The 25,905-nt window shown below is 49.8% G+C and overlaps 1 pseudogene; it reads left to right on the forward strand.

Moving 5' to 3' along the window:
* The first annotated feature begins 17,894 nt into the window (after positions 1 to 17,894).
* LOC136460699 (putative cyclin-dependent kinase F-2) lies at positions 17,895 to 19,131 on the forward strand (annotated as a pseudogene).
* The last annotated feature ends 6,774 nt before the right edge of the window (positions 19,132 to 25,905 follow it).

Raw genomic sequence — 25,905 nt, forward strand, 5'->3', positions numbered from 1 at the left:
AAAATATCTTGGGTAATTGAAAAATGGAATAGCTTGGATTCAAATCTTCTTACTCTTTCCCTGCTTAGAAACTTAGGTTTTTGTATGATTTTGAAAACATAAAAAATAGCTTTTGTTCCTAGAATGATTCTCTTGAGTCACTCAAAGTTTGTAAGTGGTTCCTCACCAAGGCATATTTTTGAAGTTTTGCCTTCTCTTTTGATCATCCTACTTCTAATAAGCTTATATGGAGTTTTTAGGTAGGGCTGAAAATTTGTGAGGCACTCTTACCTTGCATTTGTTGTAAAGTCAAATCCCGGACCACACCGAAGAGAAGCGTCATACTCTTAGATCAAAACAGTGCAAGTGTGTCGAATGTTTGGTGGAAATATACTCATCTATTGGATATGATCTCTTTTTCTAGTTTTTATTTTGAGACATGGCTAGCTTATTTTCTCTTTATGAGCCATCATGTGCTCATCATTTTTTTTAAATACTTTTAGGACCTTCATTTTGTCCCTCTATTTTTTTCTATACTTTGGGACCTTCATGTGTCCCATTCTTTTTTAGCCTTTTTGCATAGCCTTGTTGTCTCTTCCTAGAAAATGCTAGAGAGATCATATTTTAAAGCATGGAGTATTTATTTTGGTGGTGATGAAAAACATGTTTTAGCATATTCCCATTGTAGGAATAGTTTTTTATTTATGGCGTGTATGTGAGTTTTGATCTTGGGAGCATGAAGCATCTCTCAACGGGGTCACAAAACTTGACCAAACTCAACACAAAGTAAGAGGCATATATGGAAGTTTTTTTCATGTAAGATCATATATGGCCTTGGTAGGTATTTGAATGTCATTCAAGGAACATGCTATTTGAATTTTTGTATTGTAAAATAAATCCCAAGTACTTTGCAAAAATTAAGCAAGAGTCGTGTCATCCTACTATATCTCATTCGTCAATTACTTACATAAAATGGGTTCCCTACTAATAAGTGTTCACAAGTTGTTAGGAATTTTAACAAGGAATAAAAAGTAGGCAAACTTCTTAATAACAGGAAGACATGGAGATTGAGCATAGTCATTTTGATTCATTTTAAAATTTATTCAATTTTAAAGCTTCTTTATTATAGTATGGAGTGAGAGAGAGAGAGTTGCACAAACCGAGTTTGAATTTGACTATCTTTTGTGCAACCGAGTTGGAGGTGAGTGAGGTTCCTCCCCCACACTTGTTTTCGTACCTATTCTCATTATGATAACAAAAAGAAAAGAAAACAAGTACAAAAAATTTTCCAATAATAAAATATTTATTCAATTATAAAATGTAGGCGCATTACTTGATGGAATTAAATATGATAAGAATGAAAAACTTGAACAAAGATGATGCGCCTAATTTATTCTGATAGCAGGTAGTGGCCTAGAAAGGTTCATCTAGAACATCCACCACTCCTGCTGCCTTACCCACTTTTGCTAACTTCTGGTCGAGCTTGAAGCGCAAGCTATTGATGTCATCGACCAGATCCCTAATTTTTGAGGAGTTTTGCAGCTAAGCTGTCGTTAAGGCTCCAAAGGAGATCTCACGAGCTATCGTTCTTGGCGCTAAGAGAGGCGATGGAAGGAGTGTCCTCCTCATCACTACTCTCGTATTGCCCTATGGGTCTTTTGGTCGACGGGAGCTTCCTAAACCTTTTAACCCTAAGGGGTGCACCCGAGGATTCAACTCCTTTCCTGATGGAGCTGTCTTGCTTTCTAGCTTTTTAGCTGGCTTGCTCATGAGTGCCTTACCATACCCTCCTTCATGTTTGTGCACCCCTACCATAGTATAGGAGAGACTAGGCCTAGCGGTTTGAAAGGACGAACTAGCGCGGGAGACCATCTTGCCCGAAGGCGTTATAGTAGAGCGCTTGCTAGGTCCGCTAACTTCGGGTGCCTTCCACTTGAGGCCAATGGCACTGGTGGTAGGTCATGTGGGCGTCATCTTCTTCTCCTTAGCGCCTCCTTGGGGCACCTTAGAACACGTTGTGGTCTTGAGGCTCGAACCACCGCTCATGGCATAACTTGGTGGTGGCATGATAGCAAGTGGTGCCTCGGTGATGAGCCTTACGTCCTCCCTCATGTAGGAGCTCTCGGGCACCAAGTTAATGGACAGCGGCACTCTATCAAGGTTGTAGGTGGAGCTAGAGGCCGTGTACAAAGCGAGGGCATGGCTGGCCATTTGCTGAGCTATTGGGACTTGAGTGCTAAGTGGAGGGAGAGAAGAAAGCTTGAAGCTTGGAGTGACGAGAGGAGAGGTTATGGGGTGGCTTATATAGGAGCTCAGCCCTCTACCACAATGGAAATGAACCAAGCACCGTCATGGCTATGATACATCGAGGATCAAGAAGATGCATGCAAAGATTGGGGGCTAGCGGAGCCACGTTTGGTGCGGCCACACCATGGGTGCGCCCACACCCCTAGGTGCTCCTCCTAGCCTAGGATTTCATCTAGGTGCACATGCATACATGGGATCCTAGTGATGCTGGTGTCAGATTATGAGCCTACATTGATGCTTGCATGATGGTGTGCTTGTAGGGTCAATCGAAATGCGATGGGTATAGAGAGTTGGGCTAATTCCCTTGAGATCTTGCAAGGAATACCCAAAGACTGACCTATGTTTTTCTAAGATGGCGATGAGTTTGGATGTCTCCTCATTAGAAAGCTTATCGTTAATGATTACAGGAGTGTTTTTGTTGCCATTTAGAAAAGCATAACGTAAACCAGCGTGTAGGGGTTTTAGCTCAACCGGAGGTTGTGCTGGTACTTCCTCTGTGGGAAGGTCTATGGATTCTCCTAAGTCATCCTCTTCTTCTATGAAGAGTTTTGCATCCTTTTCTAAGGACAATTCAGGAGAATCAAAAGGCAAAATTGACATAACTTCCATGGGCAGGTCAAGATGGGGGAGAGATTCTACCACTGAGTTTTTTGCTCGAGTGATAGGAATGGTAAAGATGTCTCTCCCTAGCTTTATGTCTAGTGCCCCTAATGGAAGAGGCTTCATGATAAGTTTTTCTAAGGGATGTCCTATCATGATGTTGAAATCCTAGATTTTGAAGACATGGAAATCCAGGGCCATCTCCATCCCAAGCCCTTTTAGGCTCAAACATGGGCCGACTCTAAAATGCTTTGATGTCGGAGCAAGTGCTTCATCACCTATGTAGGTGCGTGTGAAAGAAGCTGACATAAGATTTGCTCCGACAATGGGATTATAAAGAAGGTCCACCATGACTCTAGCAACCTTGCATTGAATGGGTAGAGGAGTCCGAATCTGAATTTCTTCAGAAGAGTGCTCCACTTCATCTACCCACACACTGCTTATTAAAGCAGTCAACTCCTTGATGGATTCTTTAAGGAAAGCACCATCTAAAGGTTCATGTGGAGTGACAGGAATAGGTGGCCTCTTTTGGCAAGAGTACTTCAAAGTGTTTCTGAAATCTTCAAAAAATTTGTCCTCGAAATACAGAAGATCCAAAGGTTGGGAACCTTCCTCTGGTTCTTCTTGTTTGGGTGAGGGTCTCTCTAAAGACGCTATGGGTTTGGCCTTAGCCGAAGAGACTTCCTCATGATTCATCTCGGGTTCTATACGGAGGGGTTCTAGCGGGGGAGTGTTCTCTAGAATGCAGTCTAGGAGAGCTTCTCCTTCCGCCATGGTTTTATGGGTAAATGAACCTTCGGCCACTATATCAAGCTGTAGGGCAGACTCCTTGCGAAGCCCTAACCAGAAATGATGTAAAACCACATGGTTGGGCATAGACAAGTCTAGGCCAGATCTCGTTAAAATTGAGAATCTGTCACAAGCTACACCTATGGATTCCTTCTCTTTTTGTTGGAAGTTGAGTATCTCCTATCGTAGGGTAGCGATTCAGGATATAGGGAAGAACATGAGATAGAATTTGTTTTTAGTTCTTCCCAATCGCCCGCTACCTTCCCTGTGTTGTGGGCATACCATTGTTTCACCCTCTCATCAAGCGAGAAAGGAAACAACTTCCACCGAAGAGTTTCTTGTGACATGCCTGAAATGGTCAGGCAAGCACAGAGCTACTCAAACTAACTTAAATGGTGGTAGGGGTTTTCATAATCCAACCCTGGGAAGGCTTATTCCTGAACCATGGCTATAAAGCCAGGGCGGAGTTCGTAACTAGAAGCTATGATTGCCTTCTAGGATTATGGAGGTTCAATGAACTCGCCCTTAGGAGCAGAAATGTTTTGAATGGTAGGCCACTCCATTGGAAAAGAGAAAAAAGAAAAGAAAGGTAAAAACAAAGGATACATGGGCAAACTAGGTTCAGAGACTAAAACGATAACCGTTCCCTGGCAACAGCGCCAGAAATGCTTGTTGGTGCTTCTTAGTGTAAGCAGTAAAGTCCGCAAGCACACGGAATACCGTTGTAGCACTTCACCCGGAAGTATTCAAGGTATCGTATTTTCCTAAAGGAACAGAGGTGTAAGTAGTCTCTTAGCTAGTTTACCCAGGAGAACAAGATGAAGGGTAACTTGGGTAGTGAGGTTCTTCTAAAGGTAGAAACCTTAAGTAAAGATAACTTTGCTACTATAGACTCACTTCGAGCACTGGATCACACCTAGTCTGCTAGGCAAGGCCAGCCTATAGCTCTACATCGTATCCAAACATGGGGATTATGAAGGACGGATAGGGTTGTCACCATCTGCCGCCTACCCTCAACCATGGGATACGAGGCAAACGAAGGTAATGTGTAGCTTAGACACCACATCTATGCTAACTGCTACTACTCTAGCATTGGCCAGGGACTTCCATCTTTATCAGGAGTCCTCTACTAGAGCACCCATCAGGAGGACGGGTGACGAACCTGCAAGTAAGTAGTAACAATGATAACTTTTACTTAAGGGGTCAAACCAAAAGATGAACACAAAAGTCTTACTCCAAGTAGCACAACATTTGTAGAGGTACAAGTGTAGAGGGGAGCGAACAAATCCGGCACTCCGTCCACCTGATGTACAAGGCTCGCCGAGTACAAGAAGTAGAGGGCACCGCTACTCCGCTATTCCGCTAACTCTTTCCCTCTCTCACTCCCTAACTAGTCTAGATAGAAGCTAACAGAAATGTGTGTAACCCTCTTCTTCTTCTCCAAATGTGTATGATACTCCATGGAATGAGGAGGGGGTCTTCTTATATAGGCTTGGAGGAGATCAGTTTGCTCGTATTTTAGGAAAGTACCACATGCAACCGCCTCCCCCAGCATTGAATGCACCGCATGAGCCAGGTGAGGCCGAACAGAGCTGGGGGCGGTGTGGCCGCACCCTGGGCCAGCCCACTTGCCACTGCCTTGCTCTGGTGGGTTGCTGGCTGGGCCTGGATGGCTCCCACGCTGGGATTCTGGCCCGAAGTTGAAGTTTGGTTGGGCTTTTGCATATGTTTTGATTTAATACTCCTTCTTGATTGCGCATTTTGGTGAATTTTCATACTTGTGCCTACAAAACATGTATATACCAAAACTTGTGTAAAATGTGAGTTGTAAACCCTAATTCTAAGTTCTGGTCTTCATATTTGTTTTATTTTGTTGAAATGTTGGCGGTAGAAATGTGAGTTAAGAACCACCAACAAAGTTAACGATCTAAATCTTTACGCCAATTGTTTCCCCGGCAATGGCGCCAAAAATGCTTGTTGGTATTTATAAGTGCAAATAGAATATGAAGGATTCCACAAGCGCACAAAATACCATTGTAGCATTTTACCTGGAGTATTCTAGGTATCATTATTTATATTTTACCACAAGGAAACAATGGGGTAAAGATTATTGAATATCAAAGGAATATCTATCAGTTAACATACCATCATAGCTAGAGCAAGGGGTAAAGGTAATGATAGGAATTAAGCATAATGACACTCAGGGGATAGATCACTAAGACACTGTAAACTAGTTAACTCAGGAGAACAACGGGTGTGGTAGATTCCTATGATATTCTTATTATAGGATCAAAGTATATATATACCCGACTATAGCTAAGACTCACTCTACTCTTGTGCACTTTGGGACGCCGCTAGATGGTAGAGCACCACAAAAGGATAACTCTACTGACGCGACTACGGTCCTACAATTTAAGAACCTGCTCACATGGGGTGGACTACAGCGGATAGATGGAGCTGTCACCTCTCGCTGCTACCACACGTCTAGGGAACAGGGTGTACTCATAGGCAGAGCATCATATAAGCACCATGCTTACATGAGGCTCGGCTACTTAGCCCAATCAATAAACTAGCAGGCTAAGCGCTCTATGAACCCGCACACAAAAGTAAAGATAACCTCAACTAAGCAAGATACATATTAAAAGTAAGCATAGCCATGTAAATAGGAATATGATGAATTGATAATAAGTCTTACAAGATGTAGAAGTGAAGATACAAGGCTTTGCCGAGCCTCCATGACTAGATCCAAAACTTGAGCATTAGCCCAAGTCGACCCTCATTCCCGAGCTACTAATCTACTACATTGGAGAGTTCTAGACCTAATCCTCCTCGCGTGGGTTGATCTGAACAAGAAATATGAATTAGGGTTTCCAAGATGGCCTCAAGGAAAGGGGTAGGGGCTGCTATATAGGGGGAGACATCAATTCTAGACCCTTAGATCCCGAGTTGAAACAACGGCTAGATCTGATCTTTAAGGCGGTGGCAAACCGACGTACGAAGGAGAGCCTGACAGGTGGGGCCCATAGGCCATCTAGCCTAGGGGTGGGGCTGGCCAGCCCCTGTTAGCCTCTCGGCTTGATCTTCGGTGGTTTGCCTTCTGGATGATTCTAGATCCTTCCTAAGTTGTTTTTGTCATGGATAAACATGATTTGATCTGACGATTGGGTCCACCTTGCTTGTTTTCTGATTAAATCCTCCTGCAAACATAGATTCACTAAAACTTATGGAATTTATAAGTTTAAACCTCTAGACCTATGTTTGGTGACAGAATTAAGTATATATGTAGGTTATATTGATGGTTTATGATTGATGTTAATGACCGTCAACACGCACATTCATCCACCATTTGATCCTCCCGTTGAGAGAGAGGGCGCATTCGTTGTGGTAGCACCAGGGGATCATCGACCCAATGATGGAGTTCCCTTATCCTATCTTGGAGGAGCTGCTCAGGGTGCTGATGATTAGGGCTATCGGTGCGGACTACCCGGGGGCAGGTGTCGGCCCTGTCCCTTTTAGCGTTCAGCACCCTCCTTCTGTGAGCCATCCGTTCACTGAGATGATCTTGGAGCCCCCCTCTCCTCCTTTGGTGGAGTGGGTGTGGATGGCCATGCCTTCGATAGGGACGGCGGGCGCGCGTGGTGGTGGCTGGCGGAGGGTCACGGAGGCGCCAAAGGAGTCCTGCCCGGCATGGGCGGAGTCTGCCTCGCTCTTCGCCCCCGGTGGGATAGGTAAGCATAATTTTTTGCTTCTCACTGCTTTCATTACTGTTTTTGACTCTGGTGTTCACCCTGTATGCAGGGGATTCCCTGGGAGGACGGTCGTTGTGGTCGGTTCCTCGAGTACCGGCGAGCCTCCCTGACGCCGGGCTCGCTTGCTACCACCTTCTCTGTCAGCGGCCAGACCGGATCAGTACGCCCCTTCATCGGGGGCATCCTCTCATGGTGCCCCACACATGCCTTATGTGGCAGCAATTGAGGTGCTACGGAAGGAGTGGGAGGACACCATCGGGTCCATGGAGGATGCCCAGAGGGAGGCCAAAGAGGAACGGGTGGCGGCGACAGCGGCGGAGAACGTGTGTGATGTAGCGCAAGTAGAGGCAGCCTGTCTGAGGAGGAGCTTGAATGTGCGGGTCATTCCCTTTCTCCATCTTTGCTCCCCCTAGTCGGCTGTCTCTAGACCGCGTTCCCATGTTGTTTTGATGTCTCAAATATTTGGGGGTGCAGGTTCGAGGAAGGAAGCTCATCATCTAGGCAAGCAACTCCAAGGGCTTTAGGAGGAGGCAGCCAGGCTACGAGCCCACCTCGACGCTCATGGCATAGAGTCGAGGGAGCTCTGGGTCACTCCCTCTTCCCTGGGGGTGCGCGACAATGCGGCGGAGGTGAATGCACGGCTCCATGCTGTGCTAGAGCGCTTCCATGAAGCCACGGAGGATGGTGTTCAGTAGAGAGCGGCCTCGGCGCTGGCTATGGTCCACTTTCAGTTCCCCAGGGAGGTCAACGTCCATGAGGTGGCGAGAGGCTTCCCTAGAGACGTCGACCCCATCAACTTGGTGTTCCTGATGCCTCACCTGGAGGACGCCGCCGATGTCGTCCTAGCGATCGTGCCCCTAGATGAGATCCTCCGTGGCCCTTCACCAGATCGCTGAAGAGCGACGGGCATGCCCGGTGCCTCCCCTGTCCCTATGAGAGAAGAGAGATCAGCCAGTACGTGTCCTGTGGTTGGGTTGTGGGGTGTAGTCCCCCAAACAATTTAATATTTTTCTTTTTGTTGTAAATATTTAGTTCGTGTGTTTGCTGTTTCTTTGCTGCCCCTGCTTTTTCTACTTCTTGGGTGCGCTCGACCTTCCTTTCGATCAGTATTTGGGATCCATTTTCCCTTGCGAGCCTTGGCTATGCCATTGGTGGCCGAGGGTCATGCCCTCTTGGCGGCGCACAGGCGTTAGCGCTAGGTCAGGGAGTTTGGGGGCACAAATAGACCGAAGTTGGAAGGTCAAGCAGTAGCGGCTAGCGAGGCAGACCTCGCGGTGCTCTGCACTTAGTAGAAGGTGGGGGATTCATGGCAATCAGAAAGCGAACCAAATATTCAACTTAAAAATGTAAGGTATAGAAATAGGAAATGAACAGGGAAAGTTGCATAGCTTTGCATTTCCTTCCTAGGTGCTTCATCGAGGTGAAGGATGGGCATGACATGACCTAGCTTATGCTCCAAGCCCCTGGGTGATGGGTTTGGCTATGGTTCTCCTTCGCGGGGAAGGTCCGAAACCTTCCTCAATCGGGTCGGTCCCTTATGAGGTTCCAAGTGCCTAGATGGATGGGCCCGCCGTGCCGCCACAGCCGCTGGGTGACACCAAGCGCATTCATGGGGTTTAGCCAATCGAACACCGTCATTGTCTTGACCTCCTCCTCCACCATTAGGAAGTGCCCAAGGCTCCTGAGGAGGCTTTGTTGTTGTCGCCAGGGGCCGCACGGCTGGCTGCCGCGCAAACCCCCGCCTTTGGGGCTCGAGCTCCACCTTAGCGGCCTCTCGGACCCTGTACCGAGCCCATAGGTGGACCACCTTCTTCTCATAGGTGGCTCATAGGGCTATGGGGGCTCTGGTCCGACGGCATGAGTCCTGGCGCCTTCCCAATTGGAATTTCACCGTCGGCGCAGTAGCGTATATGCGGTGGAGCGTAGCAGTCAATGTCATCGGAGTCATACTCTAGGCAATTCCCCAAGAGGATCTCGAGGAAGGTGTGCATGGAGGGGACGTCAGGCCCCATGGTGCCAGAGAGGTTGGCGCTCTATGGCACCTCATGACTGATGAGGTACTCTGGCTCTAGCTAGAAGAACGCCGCCATATTCTGGATCCCAAAAGGTAGATCTAGGAGATAGTACCAAAAGTGGTCGGGTGGCAAGAGCACCTCACCGGTGGTGATCTGGTGGTGGACGTTGGCCAGCATGTAGAACATCTGGTGGCGATCCAACATGGTAGGGTGCAGACCTAGACCACGCTGGATCTGTTGGGCTAGGACCTCGAGATCTGCTCCCAGGCGGGTGGCTCCGGCCACCATAGAGCCTGAATCGCACTTGATGCTACCCCCTACCTAGCATGCTAGCTGTCACGGGGTCATAACCATGGCAAGCATTATTGTTCGAGTTGGTGTCAGAGTATGTGTCTTCGGTGGCTCGGGTGGACTCAAGAACACAAGAATCATAGAGAGGACGCAATAGTTCATCCTGGTTCAGGCCGATCGATGCCCTACGTCTAGCAGCTAATGATCCTTATACTCAATAGCACCCAAAATTGGGGGGGTCACAACAGAGTGTACAGGAAGAAGGAAGAGATTTGGTAGGGGGTTAGCTCGGTGCGAATCCTAAGGTTGCCTCATCGCCGGTGGAGTCTTCCCCTCATCGGAGAGGAGGAAGACAACGGGTGCAGTGGAGGAGCTCTCGGTGCCCCTCTCTCTGGGTTGCTCTGCTCTCAGTGCTGAGCAGGAGCGGATGGATGAGGAACGGAATGATCTATCTAGGATTGTCCTCCCCCTCTAGAATCTGACCTTACCCCTTATCTATCGAGATAGGTTGGGAACATGGCGGTTGGGGGGTGAGCCTTTGGTCTACATGCGCCAGAGTCTAGAAGGGTCTTGCAATGGCACTCTATGGACCGTGGCGATGTCACGGAGCTAAAGAAGCCCTAGGCATCATCCGACAACTCTGTTCTGACACCCTACATGTCAAGCTATGTTGGCTTGGACCGGCCTCCCCTAGGTGGACCTTCTGGAGTCTTCTTGGTGGCGAAGGAGGTCAGCTCTAGGGGCTGATGCATAGGCCCAGGAGCCCCCGAGCCCCTAGAGGTCGAGGGGGAACTTGTCTTCTTGTGTCACACCCCGTTCGTGACCTTGTCGGGGAGCTGCCACTAAGTCCACGCCCAAGGTGCTACATCGAGGAGCCCCCTGAGCCTCGATGTCTTGGGGCGTGTCGTCTTGTGCTTGGGCCTTGGCTGGCATCGTAGGCAGCATAGGAGCTGAGGGCCTAGCTCAGAATTCCCATTGATTAGGAGCCTAAGGCTCGGGCAAGCCCCCGAGCCCTAAGTAGAGGCCTTGGCGTGCTCAGGCTTGGACAAGTCCCTTAGTCTGAGGGTTCGCGCGAGCGTACCCGATGGGTATAGCCCCTGAGCGATCCTAGAGGGATCAGCCGGGGGGTCTCTTCGGTCGGGAACCATAGATCCCGAGGCTTAACATACCCATAAGTTAGGATCTCGTCAGATAGCTTAAGCCACGACCACCACAATTGACTCGATCATCGGAGATCAGACTCAACCCCTCGTCGCTATCACTAATACCCATTTTAACCATCAATATTCCACCCAAAAGCATTGCAAAGTGAGGTAAATCATCATCACATGTGTAGAATTTTGTTTATAATTCACCTAATTCCACTTGTGCTTGTAGAATTATTTGTATGCAGGAAATATACCAATGTTTGGCCAAAATGGTGACAAATATGGACGTATGGAGCAAGTGGACATGGCGGGAGGCCTTGGGCCCATCGCCGGGCCCCTAGGTGGCCTTGCGACGTCACTGATCCATGGGAGCTGCTCCTCAGCCAATGGGAAGCCTCCATTCAAGTCGGTTTGATCAAGGGCAAAGATTTGTTCATGGTGGCTTCATGGGCCCATTGTCATACACTTAGGAGCCTCCACTGACTTACCAACTGATGTCCTACCCGAATTTTGACATGTGTTGTCCAAGTAACCACCATTGGGAGCCAACCATCGCCGTTGGATCAAGAGGCGGTGGAACCAAGGGCCGGCCGACGCCCTACTACCGTTGCCCGGTGCCCTAGGGTGGTCACCAACCTCCTAGCTGTCGACAAATACCCCTCCCCTCACTATACACTATAAATAGTGGGTGTGGAGCTCGGTGGAGAAGTGCCCCATTCATTTCCAAGCTTCTCTTAGCTTTCTAGCTTAGCTTTAGCTATAGAGTAGTAGTCTAGTAGTGGAGTAGACCAACAGTGGAGCTGCTCTCAGAGTCCGGAAGAGTCTTCTGGGTCTGGTATAGCTCCTTTGTAATTCTTTCAATTCTATATTACTTTATTCAATATTTATTTCAGTACTTTATTCTAGTATTGCTTGCTTTACTTTAAGTACTTAGTCATTAGTGTTCATCATTAGTGGCTTAGGTGCTTATTGTTTGGCATTAGTAGCATAGGTTATCTTATCATTAGTAGTCTTTCGTTAGTACCGGTTCCACCGTCTGGTTAGGGTGCTTTGAACTCATTTCATCAGAGCTCAGATCGAAGTAGTAAGTTTATATATTAAGCGTGGTGCTTAGGCTGTAGATTGTGGTAGGTGGTAAGTGGTGACAGCCTTGTCCATCCTCTGTATTCCACCATGATAGGTCTAGTTATTAAATCATAGGGCTCATGGCAGACCTTGTCTATTTAACTCTCCTAGTTGGTAGGCAGGTTGTGCCCCGAAGTACTATCGCATTTCTCCTAGGTATTTGTTTACCCTTAGTTACTAGAAAGATAAATTGCTCGCTCTCCCACCTAGCTATCTCTGGTTAGCTTGTATTTAGTAGTTAGTTTAGGTAGTTCACACCCATCCTTCACTATCATTCACCTACCTAGGATCAACCTCAGCCTTGTCTTAGCAAATCCAAGTCCTATATAAATTCTAGCCTTCCACCTTCCTGTGGGAAAAAATATAAATTCGACACTCGGTACTCACCGAGCGAAGTGTTAGGCGATAGTTCTGTGCGCTTGCAGAATCCTCCAATAGTCGTTAAGAAATATCAACAGTCGCCTTAATGGGTCCGACCCAAAAGGCCACGAAGGGCCCAGGGGCTCCTGTCGAGAGTCAAACATAGGGGTATGTTAAGTCCCTGGGAATAGTTCTTGACCTATAGATCCCCCAATCGACCTCTCAAGGTCGCTCGGGGCTATAACCATCGCCTACGCTCACACGCGCCCGTTGGTAGGAGTGGGTAGAGCCCGAGCACGCCCATGGCCATTGTTCAGGGCTCGGGGGCTCGCCAGATCCCCGAGCTCTTGAGCGATGAAATCCCAAACCAGACTCCAACCGGGCACCCGACTGAGCTAGTGCTCAGGCAGCGGACCAACGTCCCGAGCGATGGCCCACCAGCCGAGCAACCAAGGCCCCAGCAAGTACGCAGATCCCATGGCGCCAATCCGTTCAAAGGGCGTCAGGTGCTGTTGGCCATTTCCTCGACAGGGTCACGCAGCTGGCATGATACAAAAAGACAAGCAGCTTCACCGACTCCAGGGGCGCGGGGCTCCAGGGCCCACTCGTCAACCCCCTAGTTAGGGCTCCTTCGCCGGTGGAGGCCAGACCACAACAAACAACACTTGACGGTCAAGTATCAAGGGGTCCAGCGACGTCAGGCGGCGCCCGCAGCTCCGCCAACTCCACGACAAGGCCAAGGTCTATCCACTCCGCGGCAGCGACCTCGTGCACCTAGTGCACGAAGGCCATAGACCAAACCCCTAAACCGACTTGTACCTGACCTTCCTTGGTATATAAGGAGAGGGTTGGCTCCCAAAGACCAGAAAGGGAAGATGATGAACATAGCAACATATTAGACATTCACGATTAGACAGGAAAACTATCAGTCGAGAGAACAACCGAGAGGAACAGCCGTGTTCCTCCCTCGGCAACCCAGCAAGAGAGAGGGCTGATTCCCTTACTCGTTGGGGAGAAACCTCACTGTCGATGAGCCGTAGGATAGCACCCAGCGATCCCCTACCAAACTCTCATTCTCCTCTGTTGTAAACCCCCGATTTGGGTGCTCCTGAACATGAAGAACACCTCACTGCTAACACAGGGCCTCGATAGCCCGAATCAGAATAAACTGCCATGTCTCTCTTGTGGTTTTTAGTGCCCGAGCCACCGGAGACCCACACTTCCGACGTCCGACGAACAACTACGATGCTTGCCGCGATTACAAACCCGTGATACCAACCTTAGCCGCCAATTCTCCAGAAAGTTGGATCATGGAACAAGGGACGCCATTTTTAAAACATATGGTATGGAAGAGATATACCTATTTGTATTGTTCTTTCAATAGTTTCCATTTAAAAGTTAACTAAATTTTGAAAAAATTGTACTCTTGGTCCTCATTTTTTTTATTTCTAACCTTATACCTCTAAACGTGGAATAAAACCATGTCCCATGTTCCACTATGCTGAGGGGCCCACCCACGCACAATAACGAAGAGGCTAGGCTAGCCAGACATAGGGGCAAGTGCTCCTTAGAGATTTGGCAGGAAGTAGGCGTAATTTCGCAAGCTTTTCTACCTTCTCATCAAGCCACGCAGGCAGAAGAGTCTCCCGCACATCTTTGGGCATGTTTGGATGGGATTATAAAATCCGGATTCTATATAAAATAATCGATTTTTTATGTTTCTTGGATTATGTGTCTGTGTGTTAGAATCTTCCATAATCTTATAGTGTTTGAAAGAGTGTTTGAAAGGGATTCTAGGATTTTGTGATTTTTTTATCCAGATTCTTGGAATCGCAGGGCATCACATTCCTTTCGTGAACTGTCTTGCCTCCATGCTTGGGTCTTGTTTAGATTCAAGTTTTTTCGCTCTTTCTTCATTACATTAAATCTTTGGACACATGTATAGAGTATTAAATGTAGATAAAAAAAATAACTAATTACACAGTTTGATTGTAAATTACGAGACGAATCTTTTAAGCTTAGTTAGACCATGATTGAATAATAATTATTAAATACAAACGAAATTATTACAGTGCCAAATACTGATTCCTAACACCGATCTATACCGATCTATATAAGGCCTTGAGTAGCAAGCATTCACCGTAACTTGTCGCCTTGTCCAGTTGTACAGAGTACGGTCACACATGAGTCACACTCAGTGGAAAAAACAACCGCGCGAAAAGAGAGGGAGCACGCGCGCCACTCAATGGTGAATGCCAGTACGCCACGTCCAACGCTTTAACGCTTTGCACGTCCATGTACCAAAATCAGAGCAGCAGCAGCAGCAGCAGCATGGAAAGAATCGGATTTCCGTCTTCTCCGCAGGGGGAAAAAAAAGAGGGAAAAACTTGTTCCAGTGAAAAGCTAGCTAGCCGAGCACATCCACATCCACCAGGTCTGCACAAACTAGCGATGAAAACGGTATAGATATTTTTCGACTATATTCGAGATTAAATTCGTTTAGAGGAGTTTAGTTCTGCCTGTATTCAAATCTAAATCAAACAGAAATATAAAAACAAATATAATATGAATAATATCTACCCGTATCCTATGCGTTCTTATCCCTAGCACCAACTGGCGAGGGCGAGCGTGTACCTCCCATGGGTCGTTGCCGGAGCAGCCTGCCGCCCATGGGTCGTTGCCGGACGCATGGGGCCGGAGCGGCTCGCCGTTACCGATCGGCGACGGCTACTCCCTCGTGGCGGACTGGCGGCGCACATGTGGCGGACGTCGGCGCTCCTCCAGCCAGCCTCCCGTACTGTTGCGGCACGTCCCAGGGCTGGTGCAGCTCGCCCTCTCCCCTCTGGTGGACAACGACCGATCCCCAACGTGTAGCTCGTGTTGTGGGACCTCTCTCCTGCTGTCTTGCACCGAGATCCCTCCTCTCCCGTGTCTGAGCTCCATCACCCTGATCTTCCTCTGCGACGATCCGCTCATGTCGCCGGACAAGATCGCCATTGCTGCACAGCTCAAATATCTAGAACACCTGAACCTTGCTGGATCTACTACAAGTGAGGCACATGCGATCGTTTCGGATCACGATGATGGGGATGGGGCTCAGACACAACGTGCACAGTGATCCGCTCATCAGCCTATTCGCTTGTTGGTTCCAGTCAAGGCTTATCAGCCAGCTAACAGTGTTTTTCTCTCAATACAAATCAGCATCAGCCGAACTTGTCAGCCCAGAAACTAACCAGCGAACAGGCTTCATGTCTGCTCGGCTGAACTGGCTGCAGCTTATCTGCGGCCGCAGCTGCAGGATTTCATCCCACAAGTTAATATAGAAACGGTTCAAAAAACTGCAGCTGCATATTAATTTCATCGTGACATTTAGCTTTCTCCATTGGTTTTCCTTTGTGATTCCGATTTTTATTAATGATAACTTCTGTCTTCTTTGGTTCATCACTATATTATTTTTGGTTTACGGATTGACTAGCGCCAAGGACGTCCGGACGCCCGCGGCTGCTCCGCTTTGATTCATGCGCCGCCCATGCCAGCTTCGTTTGTCGCGCTTGCATCCGAACCGCACGCTTCCGATCCGCTGCCCACACTGCTCGGATGATTCGCCCCTGCCTCTTCCACACCGGCGCGACGCCTCTCTTCCAGGCCGCCCGAAACTCGCCTCCGCCACTTCCACAACAGCGCTGCGCGGCCTGTGCCTCCTCCCTACACCACCGGCGGTGACCTGTGCTTCCTCCACGGGACGGTGGTCTCAGCTTGGCCCAGCCCGCCCTCATAAACACCAACACTGGCGGCCTACACTTGTAATATGAAACACTCGAATGCAACATACATTTGAAATAGATGAAACATTTGGGACATATGTTTACAACATGCGTGTGAAACATATGCAACACACAGATAAAACAATTACAACATGAAAAACACTTATTGCAACATAGACTGAAACAGCTGAAACATTTTGAATATACCGTTGCAACATATGTGTGAAACATATGCAACGTCCAGATAAAAACAATTGCAACATACGTCTAGAAATAGATGAAATATTTTAAACAAACGCTTGCAACATGCTTTTGAAATACTTGCAACATATGCAACATCCTCCGATTTATTTTTGCAACATCCCTAAGAAATAACTTTAACATGCCTTTGAAATGACTGAAACACCTGAAACATACATTTGCAACATAGGAGAGGGGAAGCCTAGGCCGATCGATTCTAGCCGTCGAGGTTAGGAGCCGGCGGCGAGTGGCGGCGCACGAGCACAACCGCCACTAGCGCCACCAATACCGGGCTTGGCTCAGCGGCGACGGTGGGGGATGAGGGACAAGGAGCGCCATGGCTGCCGGGATGGGGGGAGCTCGGTCGCCGCAGTGAGAGAGGACGCCGCGCCGGGGTGGAGGAGAGCTGCCCACTCCCCTGCAACACCGCCGCACCACCTCCATGGATCTCGCTCGTGCTCCATGGATCTCGCCGGGGTGGGGGAGAGGACTGCCGAATCCGCGGGCGTTGGGGGCTCCCGGTGGGGGACGACGTTGGTCGTTGGTGCGCTGTGACAGGGGATGAGGAGCACATAAGGGGTAAGGGCGGAGCAGAGCAGAGTGAGGCTTGCGGGAGTTGATTTTGTTTTTTAGGCGAGCAACGCATACGGCAGTGAGTGGAGCGAGGCGTCTGGCTTTCCTGACGTCTTAATGGTAGCATTAGCGTTTGGCTTATGGTAGTATGTTTTTTTGTTCATCATAATTTTACTAGTGTTATTTGTTATTCAGGAATGAAAGAAAAGTTCTTTTTGGTTAATGCAAATTTGATTTGATTTTAATACACGACGGTCATATATTTTTCTTCACCACACAATTTTTTTTAGTGTTATTTTTTCCATGGCTATTGTTGATGTTAATTTTTTTTGTGCATGCTAATGTATTTTTTTATTTTTATCCATCGTAGCAATTTATATATTATGCCAAGAAGAATGAATAATATTTTTTGAAAGTTTTTTTTTTGTTCATCACGAAAACCTGTGCTGATGTCAGTAAAGTAGCGTTGCTGAAGTCAGCAAAGCCTCCTCGTCTGCACTCTGGAGGGATCATTCAGACGCCAAAAGCCCAAAACCCTGACCACTTGAACAGTTGCTATTTCGCGCGCCCGGGAAAACGCGAGGCCTACTCAATCCTGACATTTTGAATTCGAGTCGGAGTCGTTAGCGTAACTGCGTTAGAGCGACGCCACCGGCCACCGCCTTGGCAGCTGTCGGATCCCCTTCCCTCCCCTTCAATATATAGCCACGTTCGGCTGGAGGAATTCTAGATGAAAGTACTGTTTTGGATGATGGTTTTTTTTTTAAAAAACACGGTTCCGGATAAAAAAAAACCCGATTAAGGTTCAAGCGCAGCCAAACGGGGCCATAGTTCATTGGTTTCTCCATCGCTTCTTTCCATCCCGATTCGCAATTCCCTCCGTGCTCTCCACTCGTCTTTCGATTCCGTCTCCTCGCGTCCAGATTCCCACTGCCTCTCCAATCTCGAGTTCACATTCACTCTCTCCCTGCTCTAGGCTCGTGTTTCGATCTCGAGTTCTGCTTTCCACTCGTGTTTCGGTCTCGAGTTCAGCATGTCTGCGGCGGCGGCGGCGGCACCGATGGCCCGCAAGCGTCGGGCACCGGACCAAGAACCGCTCGCTGCTGACGCGAACAAGCGACCGCGGTACAAGAATCTCAGGAACATCGACGAGTTCAAGGTATTCGAGGTGCTCGCAGCGGCAAGGAGGTCGTGCTGAAGTGGATCCGCGGCGATGGGCCCGACGGCCACGGGCCTCCCGACAGCCGCGCGCTCGCTATGGAGGCCAGCTACCTCCGCGCGTGCCGCGGCCACCCATCGATCATCGGGATCGATAGCGTCGCCTCCAACCCCAAGACCGGAGACGTGCATCTCGTCTTGGAGTTGATCGAGGGCGGGTTGAGCCTCCGCGACTCCGACTACATGTGGAGGACCTTGTCGGAGGATGCGATCCGCGGGATGATGAGGCAGCTTTTCGGCGCTGCGAAGAAGGTACATGATCTTGGCTTCATCCATCGCGATATAAAATCTGAGAACATTCTTGTCTGTCCTCTGGGCGAGCTCAAAGTGTGCGACTTTGGGTCGGCGACGCGGCAGAAGCCCGATGGGGAGGCGCATGAGGCCTACCCGTCGGGACGCTGCAGTACAACTCACCGGAGCTGCTCGACGGCAATTGGTACTACGGCCCGGCCGTAGACATGTGGGGCCTTGGGTGCGTTATGGCGGAGCTTCTAAGCAATGTTTTAAATATCCGGCTATAGCCTCCGCTATCTCCGGCTATAGCTGTTTGAGAAGGATTTAGCTAAGGTTTTCTATGTACAAGTTAGTCCTTAGCTACCGCTATAGCCCGTTATAGCCGGCTATAACCTATTTTCGGATACAGAAAGCTAAATGACATTGCCGGCTATTTAAAACCCGGCTTCTAAGTGGTGAGACTCTATTCCAGGCCGAGAGCGAGTACGAGATGACTACCGAAATGTCCGAGTTGCGAGATAGGATGTGACCTCTGCTGCGGGAAAGCTCGACCCAGAGTGCGTGGCAAAACTGTCGGAGGATGGGCGTGATGTGCTCACAGGCCTGCTGACCTTCTGCCCGGAAGAGAGGCTGACCGCGGCGGAAGCGCTTGAGCACCGGTGGTTCAACAACTTCAAGGCAGCCCTGGATTGATGATTTTGCTTACTTTTTAGATGCTAGTAGCTGTTTCTTCATGTAGGATTGTAGTTCCACAAAGACGACTATTTCATTGCATTGTCGTGGTTTTGCTGATTCTTTATCTTTTATGATATTATTAAACAAAACTAAGTACATCTGCTGTTTGAGTTACAGATCTGAATCATCTGCATGGTGTTGTGCCTCCTTTATTTGATCCACAGGGATGGCGGGTATGATTTTCAATAGGCATGGGTTACAGAGAAGCAGATGTGATAGAGCCTCGTCCTGTTTCCATCATGATCCAGGTTCAACATCTCTAGAATCTGAAAAATCTTAGTAATACTTAGCACAAGTTTTTGTTGGTTCACGTCCGACCTTTCTTTAGAGTCATTGCTTTACCTGGTGTCTTACTCTTTTACCAATGACGGATGAAAGGAATAACTGAATCTTGCATATTGCTGAGCGTTGAATATTTATGAGTAGTTTGTGATCCATCTGGGTGATGAGCTGAGTTTTAGCTTCCGGTTTGGCCTGTGGAGTCCTAAAACCTGTCATTTGGCCTGGAGATTCAACCACAGTGCCCAAAGATTGCTTAGCGCCCTTATTTTTTTTCCCAAACATGTACTTTTATCCTCATCTTTGATACGTAAACATGTTTCTCTGTGTGCCAAAATGAGGCCGGAAACATATTCTAATGAGCCTAATCAGTTATCTCTTGCTCTCATCATATAGATGTCCATGTCCATTGTCCATTACAAATGTTGCATAGCGAGAAAGAGATTTTGTATAAATTGTGGACACTAATCCAAGCATGAAATATCTATGGTTTGGAATATATCTTCTGTTCGATTGATGGATTGAGCTGATGAAAATGATTGTTGGCCCACAGGATCACCGGCTCAGGTGAGTGAACCACTCACCGGTCTTGCCGAGCACCTGCTAGTGTTGTCGAGCACCCACTAGCCGTGCCGACCACAAACAAGCGTTGTCTGTCCCCACACGCTATGGCTGGAGCTAGAAGAAGAAGGGAGAACAGAGTAAGCATACACAACACAAGACATCAGCGTTGGCCGAAGCCCTGTCTGTAAGATGTCAAATCTGAACTCTCTTTACTGAGTTATCATGGTATCCTATTTATATAACTCTATCCTTCTAGTCCTAGTAAAGCTGTCATGCTGCTACAGGAACTAGATAACATACATGGCTGACTCTGCGCCAGCCACTACATGTGCCTACAGTGCTGCAGGTGAGCCGTACGGCGCCTGCACCTGCAGCGGCTACAGTGTCACAGCAGGGGGCCTTTTCGACGTCACCTTCCCTTGCTGTGTTCACACAATGTAACAATGGATTATCTAACAATCTTCCCCTAATTCTACTGTTAACCCTTGTACCCCCTCCATGCCGATCATCTCCTTCAGCTCCGTGAGTCGAAGACGTCCGAGCGGCTTGGTGAGGACGTCCGCGAGTTGTCGACCAGTTTCGACGAACTCGATGACGATCTGTCCTCCATCGACACAGTCCCTGAGGAAGTGGAACTTCACGTCGATGTGTTTACTCCGGTCGTGTAGAACCGGATTCTTCGCGAGGGCGATGGCGGGCTGGTTGTCCACCATCAGTGCTAGTGGGTGAGCTTCCACGCCGGTCAGCTCGTCCAGCTGCCGGCGTAGCCACACAACTTGACACGCCACTGTGGCCGCCGCTATGTACTCTGCCTCGCACGTAGATAGCGCCACCATCTTCTGCTTCAGCGATAGCCATGAAATTGGGGCCGACCCGAGGAAGACGAGCACGCCAGAGGTGCTCCGTCGCCCATCGATGTCCACCGCCATGTCTGCATCGCTGAACACAGTGAGCTGCAGCCTACTCTCGTCGGTCTTTGGGAAGATGATCCCATGATCTACTGTCCCCTTGACGTAGCGCAGTAGCTGCTTCACCGTAGCCCAGTGATCCTCTCTGGGATCCTCCATGAAGCGACTGACGTGGCCCACGACGAACGCAATGTCCGGCCTCGTGTGGACTAGGTAGCGCAGACCGTCGACGATGCTTCGATAGAGTGTCGCATCCACCTTCGTCGCGGTACTGGCCTTCATCAGCTTCAGCCGCTCCTCCATCGGAGTCACGCATGGCTTGCACTCAACCATGCCGCTCCTCTCCAACAGCTTGGAGGCATACGCGCTCTGACCGAGCGTGAGTTCCTCCTTCCCCTGTCTCACCTCGATACCGAGGTAGTAGGAGAGTGCGCCGAGATCACTCATTCGAAAACGAGCCGCCATCTCGCGTTTGAAGCTGTTGATATCCTCCGTGTGCGCGCCGGTGATGATTAAGTCATCCACATACACGCCGACGATGAGCTCCTCCTTCCCCCGTCGCCGCGTATAGAGCGTGTGCTCGGTTGTGCACTGTTGAAACCCAAGCTCGCCCAGCATGGCGTCAAGCTTGGCGTTCCATGCTCGAGGGGCCTGCCGCAGCCCGTAGAGCGCTTTGCGCAGTTGGAGCACCCTGTGCTCCTCTCCCTTGATGGCGAAACCTGGAGGTTGCCTGACGAAGACTGTTTCCGCCAGTTCACCGTTGAGGAAGGCCAATTTAACGTCCAAGTGATGGACGCGCCAGTCCTTTGCTGCTGCTAAAGCTAGTAGCAAACGGACCGACTCCATATGCGCTACTGGTGCAAAGACTTCCTCGAAGTCTATGCCCTCACGTTGAATAAAGCCTCGGGCAACGAGGCGCGCCTTGTGCTTGACAATGACGCCGAGCTCGTACCATTTGACCTTGTACACCCACTTCAGTCTGATCGGATGGCATCCTGGAGGTGGGTCGACGAGCTGCCAAGTCTCATTTTCCTCGATCGCCTTCATCTCCTCCAGCATCGTCCGTCGCTAGTTTCCATCGTGCTCGGCAAGCACGAACGTGGGTGGTTCCTCTGCACTGACGAGTAGCAGCTCTACGTCATTGAGCAGCCTGCCCGCCTGACCTGAGGGACCTGTGCTACCGACGATGTTGTCTAGCCTACGGAACCGCACCTCCTCACCTTCATGGAAGGCATCCACGAACTCAGTGATGTCACTTGGAGGTGAGGCGAACTCGATCGGCTTCGATGGAGTTCCCTGTTCTGCCGGAGTGCTTGGTATAGCACCTTGAGTGCTCGACACCCTAGTTGCAGTGCTCGGCACTACTTCTAGATAGCTCGTCATAACTCCTGTAGTGTTCAGCCACATTGTAGGAGTGCCCTGCCTCAGTCTTGGAGTGGTCGACACCACTATAAGACGTCTTGGCTCTACCATGGGAGTGCTCGGCACCCGTCCTAGAGTGGTCACCACCACTATAGAACCTCCCGGCACCACTCCTGGCGTGCTCGGCATCCCTCCAGAAGTGCTCGGCACTCCTCCCGGAGTGCTCGGCATCTCTCCCGAAGTGCTCAGCACTGCCCTAGGAGTGCTCGGCTCTATCGCCGGAGTGCTCGGCACTCCTCCCGGAGTGCTCGGCACCTTTTCCCTAGTGTCTCCACCACCGTGGATGACCAAGTGCTCGACGATGAAGGTTTTGGTGAAGCTACCAGCTTCCCCCGTGCTCGGACTGCTCCAGTCCTAAGCCGCCTCCTCGTCGAACACAACGTCGTGCGAGACAAGCACCTTATCTCCGTGTGGGTCATAGAGCCGGTATGCCTTGGTACCCTCTGCGTAGCCCAGGAACACCATGGGTGTGCTCCTGTCCTCCAGCTTGGTGAGGTTCGGCTTCGTCTTCCTAACGTGGCCGATGTAGCCAAATGTCTAGAGGAAGGACACGCTCGGTTTGCGCCCATACCAAGCTTCGAACGGCGTCTTGCCCGTCAGGGCCTTGGTCGGAGCGCGGTTGAGGATGAACACCGCCGTGGTCATCGCCTCACCCCAGAAACTTGTCGGCATGCCTTTGGCCTTCATCATGGATCGGGCTATGCCGACCACCGTCTGGTTTCGTCGCTCCACCATGCCATTCTGTTGTGGCGAGTACAGCGTGGTGTGGTGTTGCCCCACACCCTGATCTGCACAGTACACGGTGAACTCCATCGAAGTGAATTCGCCACCGCGATCAGTCCTCAGCACACGGAGCTTCTTGCCGCTCTCGGCCTCCGCGCGCGTCTTGAACTTCTTGATCACCGCCGCCGCTTCATCCTTGCTCGTCAGGAGTTGCAGCCACATGTAGCGACTACAATCATCCACGAGCAAGAGGAAGTACCGCCAACCACCGTTTGTAGCAGGCGTGATCGACCCGCAGAGGTCGCCGTGAACGAGCTCGAGAGCGTCCTTCATGCGATACTTGGCCGCCTTTGGGAAAGGTAGCCTCCTCTGCTTCCTAGCCAGGCAGCTGTCACATAGCTCACCTTCATGCTTGATGTGGGGTAGCCCTCGGACCATCTTCTCCAGCCGACCAAGCGCGTCAGAGTTGAGATGTCCGAACCGGGCATACCACATCCATGGTTCCTCGGAGTGCATTGCCGCCAGGCACACCAGCTGCTCTACCTTCAGGTCGAGTAGGTACAACCAGTTCAGGGACCTCTTCACCTTGGCAAGAAGTCACTGCTCCTAGTCCCTGATCCTAAGGACTCCATCATTGATCAGTACCTCGCTACCATGCTCATCTAGCTGACCAATGCTGATGATGCTAGAACGCAGCTGCGGGATGTAATATACATCCGTTAGCATGCGGTGCTCCCCATTCTAGCACTTGAAGATGATGGTGCTGCGCCCTTGGATAGCCACCCTTGAGCCATCACCAAACTTCACCGTACCTATAACATCGTCGTCGAGCTCGGAGAATGATTCCTTAGAGCCCATCATGTGGTTACTGGCACCAGAGTCTAGATACCACCGCTGCTCCTGATCAGTGCCCACATGTCCGAGGTGGACTTGGGTGTGTGGTTCGTCGAGGTTGATGGTCTTCAAGGCCTTACCAGGTCCTTCCACTATCGTCGCCTCTTCCCTCTCGTCGGCCTCGACGTCATGCGGTGCACAGAACGTCGCCATCAGGATAGTGGCCTCATCCTCATCATCGGCTTGAGCTAAGTGAGCGTGAGTCTTCTTCTCCTGCTTGCGGTTTGGGCACTCCCGTGCCCAATGGCCCATCTTCCTGCAGCACCGACAGGTGTTGGGGTCAACCTGCTTCTTCTCCGAAGAAGCCTTGTCACGGCGCTTGCCATCGCCACCGCGGCTAGAGGAGGCTGCCTTCCCAGAGTTCCTCTGAGCAGCCCACTCCTCTTTCGTCAGCAGGAGTTTTCCGCTGTCCTTCGTTGCTGTCGCCTGCTCCAGGCGCTCGTCCACCGCCCGTAGATGACCTGTCACATCCTCAATGGTGAGGGTGGACAAGTCCAGCATCGTCTCTATGGAGAGAGCGATCTGGATGTACTTTGCCGGCATGGAGTGGAGGTACTTGGAGACCGCCTCCTCTTCATCGATGGTGACGCCGTGGCTCTTCAGCTTGTTGATGAGTGTCTACTGGCGGGGGGAGAAGTCCTCCACCGTTTCACCACCCTTGAACTTGAGGTTGGCGTACTCCTACTTCAGAAGCTAGGTAGTCACCTTCTTTGCGTGGTCGGAATCGACGCGCATCGCCGCAATAGCCTCCCACGCCTCCTTAGCCGAGCTTTTTGCCCCCAACGGCTCCCTATACTCTGCCGGTACAGCAGCGAGGATAGCCTCCAACGCTGACATATCATCTTCTTCATTGTCGGTGCCCTTGTCAACAGCATTCCAGAGCCGTTGGGCTCTAAGCTTGACTTTCATGGTCACCAACCACTCTCCATAGTTGGTGCGAGTCGGCGTTGGCCAACTGGTGCCGCTAACCTCCCGCACCGTGCGAACAACGACCTCCGGTCATGGCTGGACAGCCACAACAGTGCCACTACTGTCGCCCACTTCCGAACCGCCAGTCATCGCCAGCGGTTAGTCTGGCGATGGCGCATGTACGGCTCTGATACCACTTGTTGGCCCATAGGATCACCGGCTCAGGTGAGTGAACCACTCACCGGTCTTGCTGAGCACCTGCTAGTGTTGCCGAGCACCCACTAGCCGTGCCGACCATGAACAAGCGTTGTCCGTCCCCACACGCTATGGCTGGAGTTAGAAGAAGAAGGGAGAACAGAGCAAGCACACACAATACAAGACACCAGCGTTGGCCGAAGCCCTGTCTGTAAGATGGCAAATCTGAACTCTCTTTACTGAGTTGCCGTGGTATCCTATTTATACAACTCTATCCTTCTAGTCCTAGTACAGCTACCATGCTGCTACAGGAACTAGATAACATATAGGGTTGACTTTGCGCCGGCCACTGCATGTGCCTACAGTGCTGCAGGTGAGCCGTGCGGCGCCTGCACCTGCAGCGGCTACAGTATCACAGCAGGGAGCCTTTCCGGCGCCGTCTTCCTTTGCTGTGTTCACACAAGGTAACAGTGGATTATCTAACAATGATTGAGGTGGAACGGTGCAGTGATGTTTGTTTACATCTAGATGAAGCTAGTGGACCCAGTGACTGATGCCCCAAGCATAACAACATATATAAATGCAATTTCTTTTTTTCTAGAAACTCTTTGATGTGCATCTTAATAATTATGATTATATTTACTGAATATATCATGGATCATTAGGTTATTGAAGTAATGAAAACAAATTTCTCACATGTTATTCAATGAGATTTAAGGAATGATTACCTGTACCTTTGTGTATTACATTTTTTATCACTCTTATGTTAACGTATAAGATTGCCTTCACCTAGCCAAATATAAATGTAGCATCAATTTCATTAGATGGAACACAGGAACATACCTCTTGCCGCAGCTATGTTTATGTTATTAAAAAAAATCTCT

Source organism: Miscanthus floridulus, chromosome 6, assembly GCF_019320115.1.
Source record: "Miscanthus floridulus cultivar M001 chromosome 6, ASM1932011v1, whole genome shotgun sequence".
Classification (NCBI taxonomy): domain Eukaryota; kingdom Viridiplantae; phylum Streptophyta; class Magnoliopsida; order Poales; family Poaceae; genus Miscanthus; species Miscanthus floridulus.